The following is a 14670-nucleotide window of genomic DNA, read 5'->3' on the forward strand; positions in this document are numbered from 1 at the left end:
GGTAGAGGAGAAGGTAAGATTATGGGTTACTTTTTGATTTTATTTGATTAAATTTAACTTTATTAAATTATCATTCATTGTTTCTTTTCGAAGTTTCTGTTTATTAACAAGAAATTATTTTTCAATATATTTGTGGGCTAGCTAGTGGAAGATGCACCGTGCTCGCATAATAAACTAATGGACCATATTCAAGACTGGACCATAATCCTACCTTCTCCTCTAATGTCTATTTTTAATTTCAGTAAAGAATAATTTGTGATTTAGATTTACATCTGTGTTATTATTAGAACTTTGTTATTACATACTTGATTGTATAAAACGACTTATTCAGTATTCATGTCTTCAACAAGTAGCCGGAATATTTTCACAATTATAATACAAATCAAAATGGTTTGTTTCCTTTTTTTTCCAATTTATATCATCAGGTTTCCATAATAATAATCATGAATAGCAGTTAGATAACATCATACATCCCCTAAAATCACTCTTTCTCTTCTAGAAGAATGAATTCAAATATGATCGATCGTTGAAGTTCTTTTAAAAGTCTCTTGTTGAAGTAAGAACTTACATTTACTTCTAATTCGCACACTTATCCAACTGCACATGCTTGTACGTACTTGCCTTTTACTATTATGCACTACTATACTCATTAAAGTGAAGCAACGACATAAACCTCCGTGAATTTCCGGGAAAAGTCAACCAAATGTGATGGGTAGAAATAATTTGTCGTTTTTACTTTGAATAGGACATGTGTCTATCTATCGAGAGTGGAGGACATATGCAACAGACTCTATGTAAATTTCCTTCAAGGATGTGGGCGGGTAGATGCAGCACACACCTATGTAGTGTCATTTTGGCGTTTCTGTGGACCATATAATCGAGCGCGTCAAAAGAAAGCAGATGTTTGCTTCTTTCTATTTGAAAAAAGTCATCTAGTTACATTTTTATTTCGAATATTTCTGTTATGAGTGAACATAAAAGAAATAATAAAACTATTAAATTCCAAAACTCTGAAAAAATATTCAACATTTAAAATCAATTAAATTTTCACTTCATAAATTAATAATTAACAAAACCATTTTAAAAGCTACAAATGAGAAATTAGTGAGCATCAAAAATAATTCTTTAAATCAAAAAGGGATAGTTTATCCTTTTATATTGAAAACTTTTAGAAATACGATCGAATCTCAATAAAAAATTTGCTCTGTCTGTATGTGTAATTCAAACATAGCATGACAGTTTCATGTGTCAAATGTATATTACATTTGTCGACGGATGCAAGTAAAACGGGTTTAGATCTAAAGCGGGTGAACATGTGTGAAATTAGCTTAATCTTTCAGCTCGGATGACAATAGTAATATAGTGATGGTTGGTGTAAAACACGCATGAGTCGTGTATACGAGTGACAATAACTCTTACCCCCGCCAATTTGTGTCTTTGTACCCTGTGTAAATATATTAGAGGATGATCTCTCCATTGGCGCGGAATCAATAGATAGAAATACTTATCTTTTTATCAATATCATTTATCTCAAATGCTTCTACCTATGTCTAGAATTTTTTACCTGAAGATTAATTAATTCGAAAATTAGTAAAATAATGTGAAAAAGTATTTATCAATGAAAGTATTTGGCATGGATATGAACGATCATGATCCTACGCATATGAATAGCACAGATAAATCGGTTGGACAGTAATTTAACAATGAGCCAGCTGGCGCGTGCTACGACCTATAGACAAGATTGCGACCCCTAATATAGTTGTATATATATATATATATATATATATATGTAGTTGTAGTGTTCGTCTCTCCCTTAGATTGACGTTCACACAAATTTACAATCTGTGTTGGTACATGCTATAGCATATGTAAGAGAATATAACATGGCATACAAACTTATATTTCTGTTCTTACACATATAACAATAAAGTAAAGCAGAGTGGGAATGCCTCAGCCCTTTTGTCATGGTGGTTCTCGCGTCAATGCCCCTGGAGTATTTTTCACCTATTTTTTACCCTCTTCTGATATACTTTTGTCTCCTCTTCACTGCTGAGTCTCTATTATCTATTTCTATTCAAATACATTCAACCGTGCAAACTGACATTTTTATATCTGCACTATACATACTAATTGAGCAATTACGGAAGGTAGGCTGATGAAAAATGGTGTCAAATTTAGACCCCTTTTTAACATGTTCATTAAAAAGATCTTCATGTTTTATTTATTCTAGTTTTCAAATTAAATTTTTCCATATGCACTGTTTTTTAAAATTTATTCTTTCTGTATTTTCAATTTTCATAAAAAATATAATGAAGTAATGATTGGATTAATAAATAAAAAGTGGATAAAATCGGCTTCCTTTAGAGATATAAAAAATTATTTTAATCATATTCAAAATTGATTATATTTATGACAGTATGTAAATATTTATTTCTATCTTATTCATCAAATAAATAATTACCATAATTTAATACTTATTTATTCATGCGATGTTTTAGTGGGAATCCATTATTAGATATTCATTTTAATTTAGTCATTATTCATCAGACTATCTTAATGTCAGCGAGAACTTCGACTTAATTAATTATTTCAAAATAACAAAAAATAAAAAATAACGTTGAGTCGTTGAATTTTTATATAATGTTTATCAGTTTAGAAAGAAAATTAGTTAATCTTTTAGAAAGGGAGAAAGGGTTATAATTTGTTGTTAAATTTTTTTTTCCCCGCCTCACGAACATCATTATCGTTCACGTGTATGATGTATATTCTTCGTCTTATGAATAATTGTGCCAGACAGTGATCTGCGAGCCAATGTTCCAAGTCCACGCCCAGACATTATGTCATTTCTCTTGACTCCTACCCTATCCGATTAGTCTAGGATACGATTAAGTAATAAAACATTTAGACCCCTTTTTGTATTCCTCTGATATAAAATAAAAAAAGCTGGACTGCAGAAGATCGTAAACTTATGTACAAAACCCATATACATGTTTTTCTTATGTTGTATTTGTGACTTGATGCTCTATATCACCCCTTGATAGCTTCATATCCGTCCACACATCCGAAAAAGCGAGGACGAGGGCGTGACAACAGATGCAGCAAAATATCTACCCTCTTCGGACGGTTCAGATTTTACTGATTCTTTTCTCATTCACTCTTGCATTTCCTTTTCACTATTAAATTGCGATTGGAGATAATGATAACAGCCCTAAACAATAAGTTTGATCGTTTGTAATTTATACCAACCACTTCCGTTAACGAAATATTATTTTCATAAGCCAAATTTTGGTTTTTGTCCTTTTATTCTATTTTTTAACAAAATTATTTGTCAAATTCTTCTATTTTTTTTCTGTAGTTCTGTAGTTCAGTAGATATTGACCATATTGGTTTGAAACCACATTCACCATGTAACCCTTCTTTTTAATCTTGTCTGATACAATTATTGGGAAGATATATTATATCAGAATGAGAGAAAATTTTCGTGACTCGTAAAATTAAACCCTATCTCATCGCACACCATCCTTTTGAAATTAATCGAGGCAGACTTAATATTTCATTAAATTATCTCTTCTCTGACAAGATTACATAGGAATCGTTAAATCCCTTGAAATGGTTTTTTCCTTGAATTCTGATGTTTGTAGAGACAAAAACATTAACGTAATATCGTGTACACTTTAGTAATTTGAAAATAATTATATCTTTCTAGGGATCAATGTTATTCAGGGATAAACAAAATTTTCAGTTCAAACAATTTAACAACAAAAGTAATAGTAGTGACTGTGTGTTGGAGCAATGTCTCCATGGTATATAATTACTCAGGGTGTTGGCACAGCTCAGGATAGTTGACACGTGCCGACATTGCCCCTTGCTGGGAAAAAACTTGGCCTACGGTTTTTGACTCCCAACAATAACTGCGACTTTTACATAATGTATAGACGGAAGAATTTTACTTTACTTATACCAAATTTTCAATTCATCCTAATTTCAGATGAATGATTAATTACTTTTTTTGCTATATCTATTATTATTAACAATGATGTATGAAATATTGAAATCGTCAATTTAATTGATTTTAATATTTTTATTCATTACTTTTTTCATTACAATTACTTTTTTTATTTTCTTTCCATTGAATGACTTTTTTGAGATCAAATAATAATAATATCTTCATTAAATTTTTTCAATTAAAAATAAATGTACAAGGTGTTTTTTTGTTTCTTCATATGCAAACACATACAGAGCACAGTATCCCATCTTTTCGACATAAGAATGTATATACGCGAGACTGCACAACAGCTTTTATAGTTACTGGCATCTGACCTCGTCTAGAATGTCGTATTAAAATATGAATGCACGAACGTGCAATCTGTAGCACGACCATGTCGAGTGTATTAAACCACGGTGACACGCGAGTAGATCGTAGGTTCTTTTTCTTTGCTGCTTCAACATTCTTTTTTCTTTGTCCATTTTCGCGTAAAGGATTAAAATCTTCGCGTGAATTACAATTACGTGATTGTCATCAAAAAAGAAAGAAAACACGAAAGCCTGATGAAAAAAAATTTTTTAAAGAAAAATGTAAAAGAAGTTTTATTTACTCCTAATGCTTAGATCTGCTTTCACAATTGACACTAATATTCTTATCCTTAAGCTTTTTATCTTTTTTGTTCTTTCAAATCATTTCAAACATGATAACTTTAGACATGCAAGCTCATGTTATATTTTGCAGCCTTGCCTAGAAAAGAGAAATATTTTTATCTTGTGCAGAATTGACAAAGTTTTCTCTCTTCTTACTTATACTACTCTCTAAAAATGAATCAGTGAATATTGACTATTAACAGTGATAATAATAGCACTTATTCAAACAGTGATGGTTTTACAACTGAAAATTAGTGAATATTGACTGTTTTTCAGTGATTTTCACTAATGCATTTTTAGAAAGTAAGCACTGATATATTGTAAGAACTTGGAACAAAAATATATATAGTTTTACTGAGAAAAATATAATAAATCGAGAGATAGTAGCGTGATCAGGACGTTGGAGCGTCACTTCAACATCGAGGATACTGGTTGACGCATAATTTCCGGTCTCCAAAGATTCATCGATCAAACAATCTCTTCTAGAATTGCACTATCTTCTCTTATATTAATCATTAATCGTATTACGTCAATTACTGTAGTTGTTTTGACCTGTAATTTTAACTCATGACGTAGTTGTATATTAATATTTAATATTGATTCCCATGGAGATTTAATATTTTTTCTGTTGACCCATAGATTTATTTATCTAGTGTTAAAAAAGGGTTCAAACCAATAATTAACATGCTAAGGCCATCAAATCGATAATTGAATTTAAATACATTGTTATAGTTAGAATTAAAGTAATATATTATTATTGAGTGTAGATGTTTCTTTTATTACATCACGGATTTTTACACCCAATTTTTTATTAATTTTATAATAAAAATTATAATCGTGTGAAACACTATAGATTATTTATCAAATAATATTCGTCAAATATTATAATAAATTCATATCAAATTCATATTGTTATAAACAATGCGTAATTTTTAGAGTCATATCTTATCATTAATAACATTATTTCGCCGATAGAATCCAAATCGGTGGGATACACGCCTTAACTAAATTATTTATACGATTTTTAATTGTTTATAATAAATTTATATTGTTATAAACAATGTGTGATCTTATTTATTTTTAATAAGTATCTTATTTATTTATTATTAGTTCTTTTGTTATAAAAAAAATGGCTCAACTGAATATATTCAAATTTCACTCAGATCTTCTCTATAATAATATCTTTCGAATAAATTTTAGTTGAAGTTGATATCTCGATCTGTTCTTGAGATATCGAAAACGAAAAAAATGCTGACATCTGTACATATATATATATGTATATACGTATGTACATACACATCATTCTAAAAATTGGTCAGTATGCTTGCAAATATCTTGAAACGTGAAGATATGATGAAAATTTAAATTTCACCAATCGACCCAATTACAATAACTTCCTGATGAGAAGCTAAAAAAATTTTTTTTGAGTTATTTGAAGCCTTCACTCATGGAAAAAATGTTCAAAAAATAGAATGAATTAATTTGGAATTGCTTGATAGTCAAAATGTTCAATCCAAACATTTTCAGCTAAAACGTTGAAATTTTAGTTGACCTATCATCTTTACTATAGTGAAATGACAATAACAGAACAGATTGATTCGACATTAAAATTTTTTTAAAATTTTAGAAAAAGTTTTGTCTTTGGTGGAAAAGATATTGGACAAATGTCCATATATATTCGAAAATTATTGGTTATTCGTTTTATTCCTTTAATTAATAAGATATTTTTTATTTTGATATTTTGAAATTTCCTTACATATATATTTTTTCTAACTATTGACCTGTAGAGTACATTGACCTGCAGAAATATTGCCAAGTCTAAAAATCAAAGGCAGAAGATTGCGATAGTGTGCTTATACGTATATCTCTTCTGTATAAATATCTCTAAGCAGAATATGGTTATCTCTTGTTGTCTGCCAGTTGTTTAGACTGCCTGTCAAACTTCCGGAACGACACATCTACAAAATTTTTAGTCTATCCCACGCTATGCAGGTGGTCTTACATCTTCTTCTTATTTCTATGGCACTGATTAGATTAATAAACGGCCTAATTTATCATTAGCTGATGATTAAATCATTCATCTTCTATGTCTTCATACATCATTTTAAATGTCTATTACATTTACACTCAATTACTTTGATAATACAAATATTTTTTTTTAAGAAAACAAATAATTTGCTGAGTTCATCATTAGCGTGAGAAAAATTTTTAATCTTATACAATCATTCTCCAATATATTATTGGCAAAGAGGAATTATTTTGTTTTTGATAAAATGTTTTTTAAAATTAATTTCTGAATATGACACTCTCGAGGATTCCCAGTAATACTCTAGCAAGATAAAAGCTCTTGTAGATATGAGTGATCAAATGAGTGTCACATTGCTCATCTGTGTTATACTTTCTTCAATATTGATTCTGGTTTCGAGTATTTTTAAAATCTTTTCGTAGAATATTTGAGAAATAGTTGAATTTCATGGAGTTCATAATTTATCTTAGACATTTATGTTATTTTGATTTCTCTTTCCATTAAAAATATGTGAATTTTGAGTGTTTGGTGATCGGAGTAAGCTTAATGTTCACTAATTAGTATGTGTAAAGTAATGGAATGCCAAGTGTGAATCAAGTTAAAAAACTCTATATTTTCATGTGAACTAAATAATTATTGTTTTGACCATCATGTTATTTTGATTTATTAATTTAAAAATTATTAAAAAATTTCTACAACTATAATTATTTATGTACATATTACAAAAATATTAAACGTGAGTGCTTATTTTCATATATTTATTTCAATTTAAAATGTTTAATTATTTCAACAATAAATAAGAAGATAAAAACAGTACATAAGAATAACTCTTTATTTTAATATTGGCAGCAAGTATATATGAATTAAGTCATTAAATATTCAGTTGTATATTTTTTTTATTTATCATCATATTATCTTAACTATATTTTAAAAGATTTCATCATACTTTTTGATAATAATTCATGTATATCTGCAAAAACGATGGTAGCGAATGATAACATCGATTGTCAAGTTAATCATAATATCAGATACCGGAAATTCATAAAATACACAAATGCTGAATTTGGTGATGACATGCTCTTTTTACTAGAAATAATCGTATAGAAAAAGAAAACAACTCAACATAACACAATTTCTTTTTTTAAAAAAATTTTACAATCGACGAACAAATAAATAATTTCTTTATTAAAATACAGGTTCTTTTCCAAACTCCGTTATAAATTGCAAAATGGAGAACCAATACATTTAAATTAAGAAAATGATAATAATTATCATTATAGTTACTGAATAGTTCTTTTCAATTAAATACTCCAGAATAACTCTTGATTAAAGTGTAAAATATGACAGTAAATAAAATTTTACTTGATGTGATCTATCTAAATACAAGTATAAACGATACATATGTATATGAATGTCTATCAACAAAAAAACAATCAGAAATCGGTTGTTAGAGAACACAAAGAAATCGAATCTTTTGAATCACTTACTATGTTTAAAATGTTATTTGTATTTCTTTAACCCAGTACGGTTTATAATTGAATTTTTTTGTTTCCATCTTTGAAATCAAATGAAATATAAATTGAAAAAAGTGACAAGAGAACGATAGTTGTTTGGACATGTGGCGATGTGTAATGTCCGTGTAGTATCATTCAATGATCTCTGAGTGGTTGATTGTCGATTAGTATTTGTTCACTAATGCGTGATTTCAAGGGTTATAGCTTGAAACAAAAACTCAATTCTTGTGAATATTAAGCCATCTGTCAGACGATGTAAAAGAAAAGAGCATCCGAGTGAACAACTAGGGGATCGTTTTTCATTGGCTTCTCATTTACTCCTTTCGTTTAATTATGTATTATACTTGTGGCCAAGGATGAGGGTACACTGAAAAATTATTATAATTATTATTCACTTTTTTTTACGTTAAACACTATTTTCAACAAATTTATTCAGAACAAATGTTAGTCAATAATTATATAATCAAAGTCCTGTCTTAACCCTTAAACACATCGCGTATCAAAAATGAATCGGTAACTTTATGCCCCTGTTACACATTCATAACTACTAACCTCCAGACTTGGCTGTATAGTAATTGATGTGTTGTATTATTTTCAAGTGTACAAAAGAAAAAATAAGGGTATTAGTGGATTGCGCTAATAAAACTGGTATTTTTGAATACCAGAGCATCGTTTGAGCGAACTGCTGTACATTGAAAAATTTTGTCTGTGATTAAAATTAAATTGAATGGACTTATCTTTAGAAAAAGCAATCGTCTTTTTAAACATTTTCTCAATAAAAATATATAAAAATATTTACATTGATTTTTTTTACTATTTTTCCTTTAACGGACTCATTACTCTAAATCATATATATTTTTTTTCTTTAAATAGACAAAATTATGCATTTAAGGGTTAAGTCATTAATGATTTTTATTTCATATAACATGAAAATGTTCAATTGTTACTAAAATTTTATTTTTATAAAGTTATGTGTAAATTTACTCTCTTTGTTATTATTATTATTTACGAAATTTTAATTTAATATGAAAATAACATCTAATTGATCTTTACTCTGACATTAAAACCCACTTTTGTCCCTCATGCAGTCTATACATTCTACAGTTCATATTATTATGCAGGCCTATTACATACACAAAACTGTAAGAGCACGGTTGTGATAGTGTCTATAGTGGTAGTAGAATCATGGGTTTCAACAGTTATCACACCCTCAAGCATCTTTCAAGATAAAGCAACCATTAGATTCTTGAGATTAAAATAGAAAGAAGATTATATTTTTAAAAGCTCTTTGACATCATGGCAATTTTATTTCAAAGTATTTCAAGCATCAAATTTATCAATTAATAAATAAATTATTTTTAACTCATTCAGATGTTAAATTGTTGTTTTTCTATCATTCCAAGATAAAAACTTTTGTCTGATAGAAAAATATACAAAAAATATATAAAAGAAAGCTTTCATCAATTGCATACGACAATAATAAAAAAAAAATTTATATAATAAAATTGCGATATAAAATTTATCATAAAAATTTATTCGAATATTTTTAAATTGTTAAAGAAATTATTAATTTACTAAGCAAGGTATTTAGAGAAACTGACAACTTGTTTGAAAAATACTTAGAGATGTTTTTTTGTTAAAATTTATTTTTTATAAAATTGAAAAGTTAAATTTCTCCTCAAGTTGGATATTTAGTATATTTGAGTAGTATTTTAATAATAATGAGAATTGATCAATCATATCTTTATGCTCCAAAAGTAATAATAACAATAAGTTAATCACTAATAATAATTAGCTCAACGTACAATAGTCTTGACATGCTGATGCGAATCCGTTTAACACGACCAGAATCATCTAACCGACGGAACTTGATCAAAGGGAACCGACACTCCGTTTGATGTCCCGCACACACACTGTGTCCGTTTCACGCCTATAACTCAAACGGACTCAAAACTGTTGCCATAGTTGAAGCTTTCATTGGCAGGTTCTGACACACTCTATGTTGTGAATCTGTACTCTATGCGATTTTACGATTAAATATTTTACACTTGTAAACATAAGGGTTATATTCATTTAACTTTTATAATTTAATGTTTGTATTTAAACAATCTATTTATTTTAAATACATTTTAAACTGAAGATATATTTATTAAAATGGTCGAAAGAAATATTGAATTTCTTTATTTGTAAAGGAGGAAGGAGGAATCAGTAATTTATAACATTTCTTTTTCCATCAGTTATTTATTGTTTTCATTACTCGAAGAAGCTTCTCCTAGTCGAGTGTCAGATTTATCAAAATCGAATTATAATGAAAGTATATTGCTAAAAGAAAACTAAAGAACCAAGATGCGATGCTTCCTCCCTTCAAACTTCTTTTCATTTTCATTCAACCCTCGTACAATTATGTGTGAATTATAGACCCACAGTTATTGACATATTGTATATTCGCGAACTACGAATTCTTTAGCGATTTCTCACGCCTGGCAAACGCTAAAATTATTTCACGATTGTATCACGATTTTCTTTGCCTCTTATACTTGAAAAAAAACATTGAGAATACGAGACAATTTGATACAAAATAGAGAATTTTTTTTTCTTTGTTAAAAACAGATCAACCCCTTGAGGAATTTTTTTTATGTATAATATTATTTCAGAAAAAGGGGTAACTTTTTCCCCAAAATTTGAAACTTTGAAAGAATTCTGATTTACTTGAAAATCAAAACCCTATCGCTGGTATTCAACCCTTTTTCACTCGAATATCAGATGACGACGCAAAAAATTTTAAACTAGAGTTCCAGTCTACTTTTATTTGTGAGAAGTACTAGAATGGAATTGCATTTACATTAATTCAATTTTGTAATTTTTAAATTTCATAAAAAATTATTTCAACTTATTTTTTTGTATATTTAACTCTATCAGTATTTTAATGTGTTAGTTTTCGTTTTATGTTGTAAATATTATCTCTTAAGTTAGCTGCTTGTTGATGCCAAATTCGATTCTCTACTGATTTCATTCGTTTGAATAGAATGACGGTCCTATTCTTCTGGCTATTCAATAACGTCTGCTGCTATATCCTTTCTCCTTTTTTCCCCTCTTTGCACTGTGGACTTACAATCTACGACGCTAGATACCTTATATAGAGGCTCTTATCTTTGATGTCTTATGTGAGATCATTCTGCGCTACTATCAATTGTCTGAATAAGTGGTGTTCAATTGTCACCAGGGTCATTGGAAGCGTGAATAGATCTATGATGTATTTTCCGTCTTCTAAAAAGAAAATGTATTTTTTTCTACTTATATCTATACATACTTATTTTACTTAATTTAAAAAAATTGAAATTATAATATTACAAAAAAAACAACTATCTAAAATTTAGAAAAATAAAACAATTTTTTTATTAATTAATTATGAGAAAAATAATATTATAAAAAATCAGCAAAATGATATTTAGCTAAAAAACAAAAAAAAGTCATTCAAGGTAAAGAAAAGAGTGGAGTGAATTTTATCGTGTAATTTATTTACCCAATCAATTCATGAATCAAAGGGCAAAAAGCAAACGTGGTTAAAAGTAGGTAGTGGATATTATTCCTTGACTTATTCTACGCCCTAGAAGTGTACAACATGCGGAACAATCCCTCGGTCTTGATTTAAACTTTAAAAGCCCTTTATCTCGCAAATACTTCGATTCTGTAAAAAGTAATCTAAAGGGATTCGTCGAGTGTTTTGGATTTTTTCAAGAATTTCAACAGACGGTCAGTCTATCAGGCTATTGTTGACTTTTGTTTACGACGAGAGCGTGAGATTTTAGAGCTCTGATTAAATTCATTTTTATTGCCTGTATATATATATATATATATATATATATATATATATATATATATGTACAAAACAAATATCTACGTACATATATAAACTATTGTGTACATATATTCAATAGAGATTGACCATAAGATATCTCAAACAATTGTAATATCAATAGTTGATATTACAATTGGCTCTAAAATAATTGAATAATTTTTTCAGAACATTTTCATAAGAATAAAGAAATACAATAGTACTACACGAAGTTTAAACTAACATTATTAATTATAGCATCAGTGAATATTCACTATTTTTGCAGTTTATCCCACGATTTTTCCCATGTCATTTTTGGGGGGTACAGAAAGAATTCATTTCTGGATTTAATAACCTGGAATCTTTTACCATCACATGAAATTACATAACAACTTATTCTCCACTAGCCCGTAAAATGATCGATTAATATATGAAATAATTTTAGATTAATTTAATTTATATTATTATATATAATTTAACCTTTCATTTTCAGCAAAGAAATGATAAATCGGGGAAATGAAGTTTTGAAATATCATTGAGGGGTGGAAGAAAAAAAAGAGTCAAGATATATTTGTGGATATTAAGAAATATTTTTTTTCTTAATTGCAATGTTATAGAACATAGATTACGATGTTCATTCGCGCTCGAAAACATCTGTTTTTCTCTTCTACGTGTTATTTAACTCGCTCTTTTCCTTCAGTTTGATAATAAAGTATATGTGGATAAAGAGAGGAAATAGAGGAGAGTATAGTCTACATACTCTTTGATTTTAGTCACCGAGGTGCCATCGAAGGGCACACAATATATCATATGGAAGTTAAACACATTTTTACTCTCATACTCTTTGCTCCTTTACTTATTTTCTCATTGAGTTTCGATCGAAACTGCGAGACAAATAGCCTGCGGTCTCAGATAATGAAAATCAAATTTAGCTCTTTAATTATAACTCGGTTAGCTCATTTATTTTTATACTTCTAATTCATTAATTGAAAATTACTTATTCACTTTATTCCTTATCTATTGGCATACAAATATTTACATCATTTACTTTATCATACGCGATCACTTTATTATTGTTTGCAATACTCTTTTTCCTCAGTTCACATTCAAATTAATTTTCAAATTAAAAATGATTATGTTTTATTTTTTTTTTTTTTTTCAAATACTTTTAATCCGTTTGAAACGTTTACGAGCAAAAAAAATAAAAATATATTTAAATTTACTTTATGTATTAAAGCAAGGTAATCAGACTAATAGATGTATCTGGATACAATTCAGATAAATCTCCTCTATACAAATTTCTTAAAAAGGGGTAAATTTTTAAAATTATTAAAAAATAAAAGATAAATAAATTACAATACACAAACTAAAGAATTTTATGATCATTTTTAACACACTATATGGTGTCTTAAAATTTATAGTTTATTTAAGGGGTTTAACATTATACACATGTAAATATATTTCCTGTAGCACACTCTCAATGTACAGTGTGGTTGATTAAAAAAATAGCCAATTTTTTTAACGTCAATCGATTGTGTATATTTAATATTAAGTATAATAAATGTTTGTTTTCAATTTGTTAGCCATCTTTGGAGTTTAACTGTTCATCTATTGATTTGTTTATTCTACACGATTTTTTTTAAAATTAGGTTACATTATTTTTGTAATAAATTATTTAACGAACAATAAATGGATAAATGAAACAAAAATTTCTGGTAAAAAAATTTTAAAGCAATTAACAATGTGATTTAAACTATAATACGCATGTGGATATATCATGGATTTTGAAATTTCTCATTTATTGTAACAAAAGTAAGCAGAAACCTGGTGCATTGGTAGTTCATTCTGAGCGTGAGATTCAAAATTAATACGGATACAAGATAAAATTAATTTAACGGCGAGTGCACTCACCCTGGAGGTGTATACCAAAGCCCAGATCACAATGGTGAACGGGTGAGCGCGAGTTGCCAAGCCAGCAAACTCCCTTTCACTTTGTCTCTCAAACTGGCCACGTGTACGCGAGGAAGCACGCCAAAACTAAAACATAATTAGCCTGCATTGTTAAAATGTATCAATATTTGTACACTATCCTCGTTATACCACACATTTTATATTTATTACACATAATTATATACATATATATATAAATTCATCAATAAAAAAACCCATACATTTAAGTAATCATACAAAAAATGTATGAAAGTGAGTATGTACAATTGTATGTCGTACATGATGCTCTCCCTGGCTTTTAAAAGGTGATGGAATAAAAGCAATAGAAGACTACACAAAAGTTGGCTCGCGAAGCTGAAGGGGGCGTTTCATCAGAAGGGCAGTCGCGCGTTTAAGGTCTATATGGGGTCTTGTCGCGGGTCTTCCGTTAGTTCATCGCTTTCCAGTGACTTCCGGTGGCAAGACAAGCACAATGCCATGAACGAAGAACACACGCGGTGTATAACAATCACGTCTCAAGTTCCTTCTGCAGGCGGGGTGCGATGTGTTTCTCTCTTTTTTTTCCTTCGCGACTTCCTCAATGCAAGCCCACCACATTAGCAGTACTTTAGAAGCTGCACTACGACATAAAATCATTTGAGTTGTGGGCATGAGTGAGAAAGCAAAGATTAATAAAAGGAAGCAAACTCGACTCGAACAAATTATAGACT

General features: G+C 28.9%; 1 protein-coding gene across 1 annotated transcript in view; it reads left to right on the plus strand.

Annotated features, from left to right (window-relative positions):
• LOC118067023 (transcription factor hamlet-like) overlaps positions 1-14670 on the plus strand; it is a 46395-nt gene that overhangs the window by 6198 nt on the left and 25527 nt on the right. The gene's annotated exons all lie outside the window — the stretch shown is intronic.

Source organism: Chelonus insularis, unplaced genomic scaffold (genome assembly GCF_013357705.1).
Source record: "Chelonus insularis isolate UGA/USDA-ARS -01 unplaced genomic scaffold, ASM1335770v1 contig_359_pilon, whole genome shotgun sequence".
Lineage (NCBI taxonomy): Eukaryota > Metazoa > Arthropoda > Insecta > Hymenoptera > Braconidae > Chelonus > Chelonus insularis.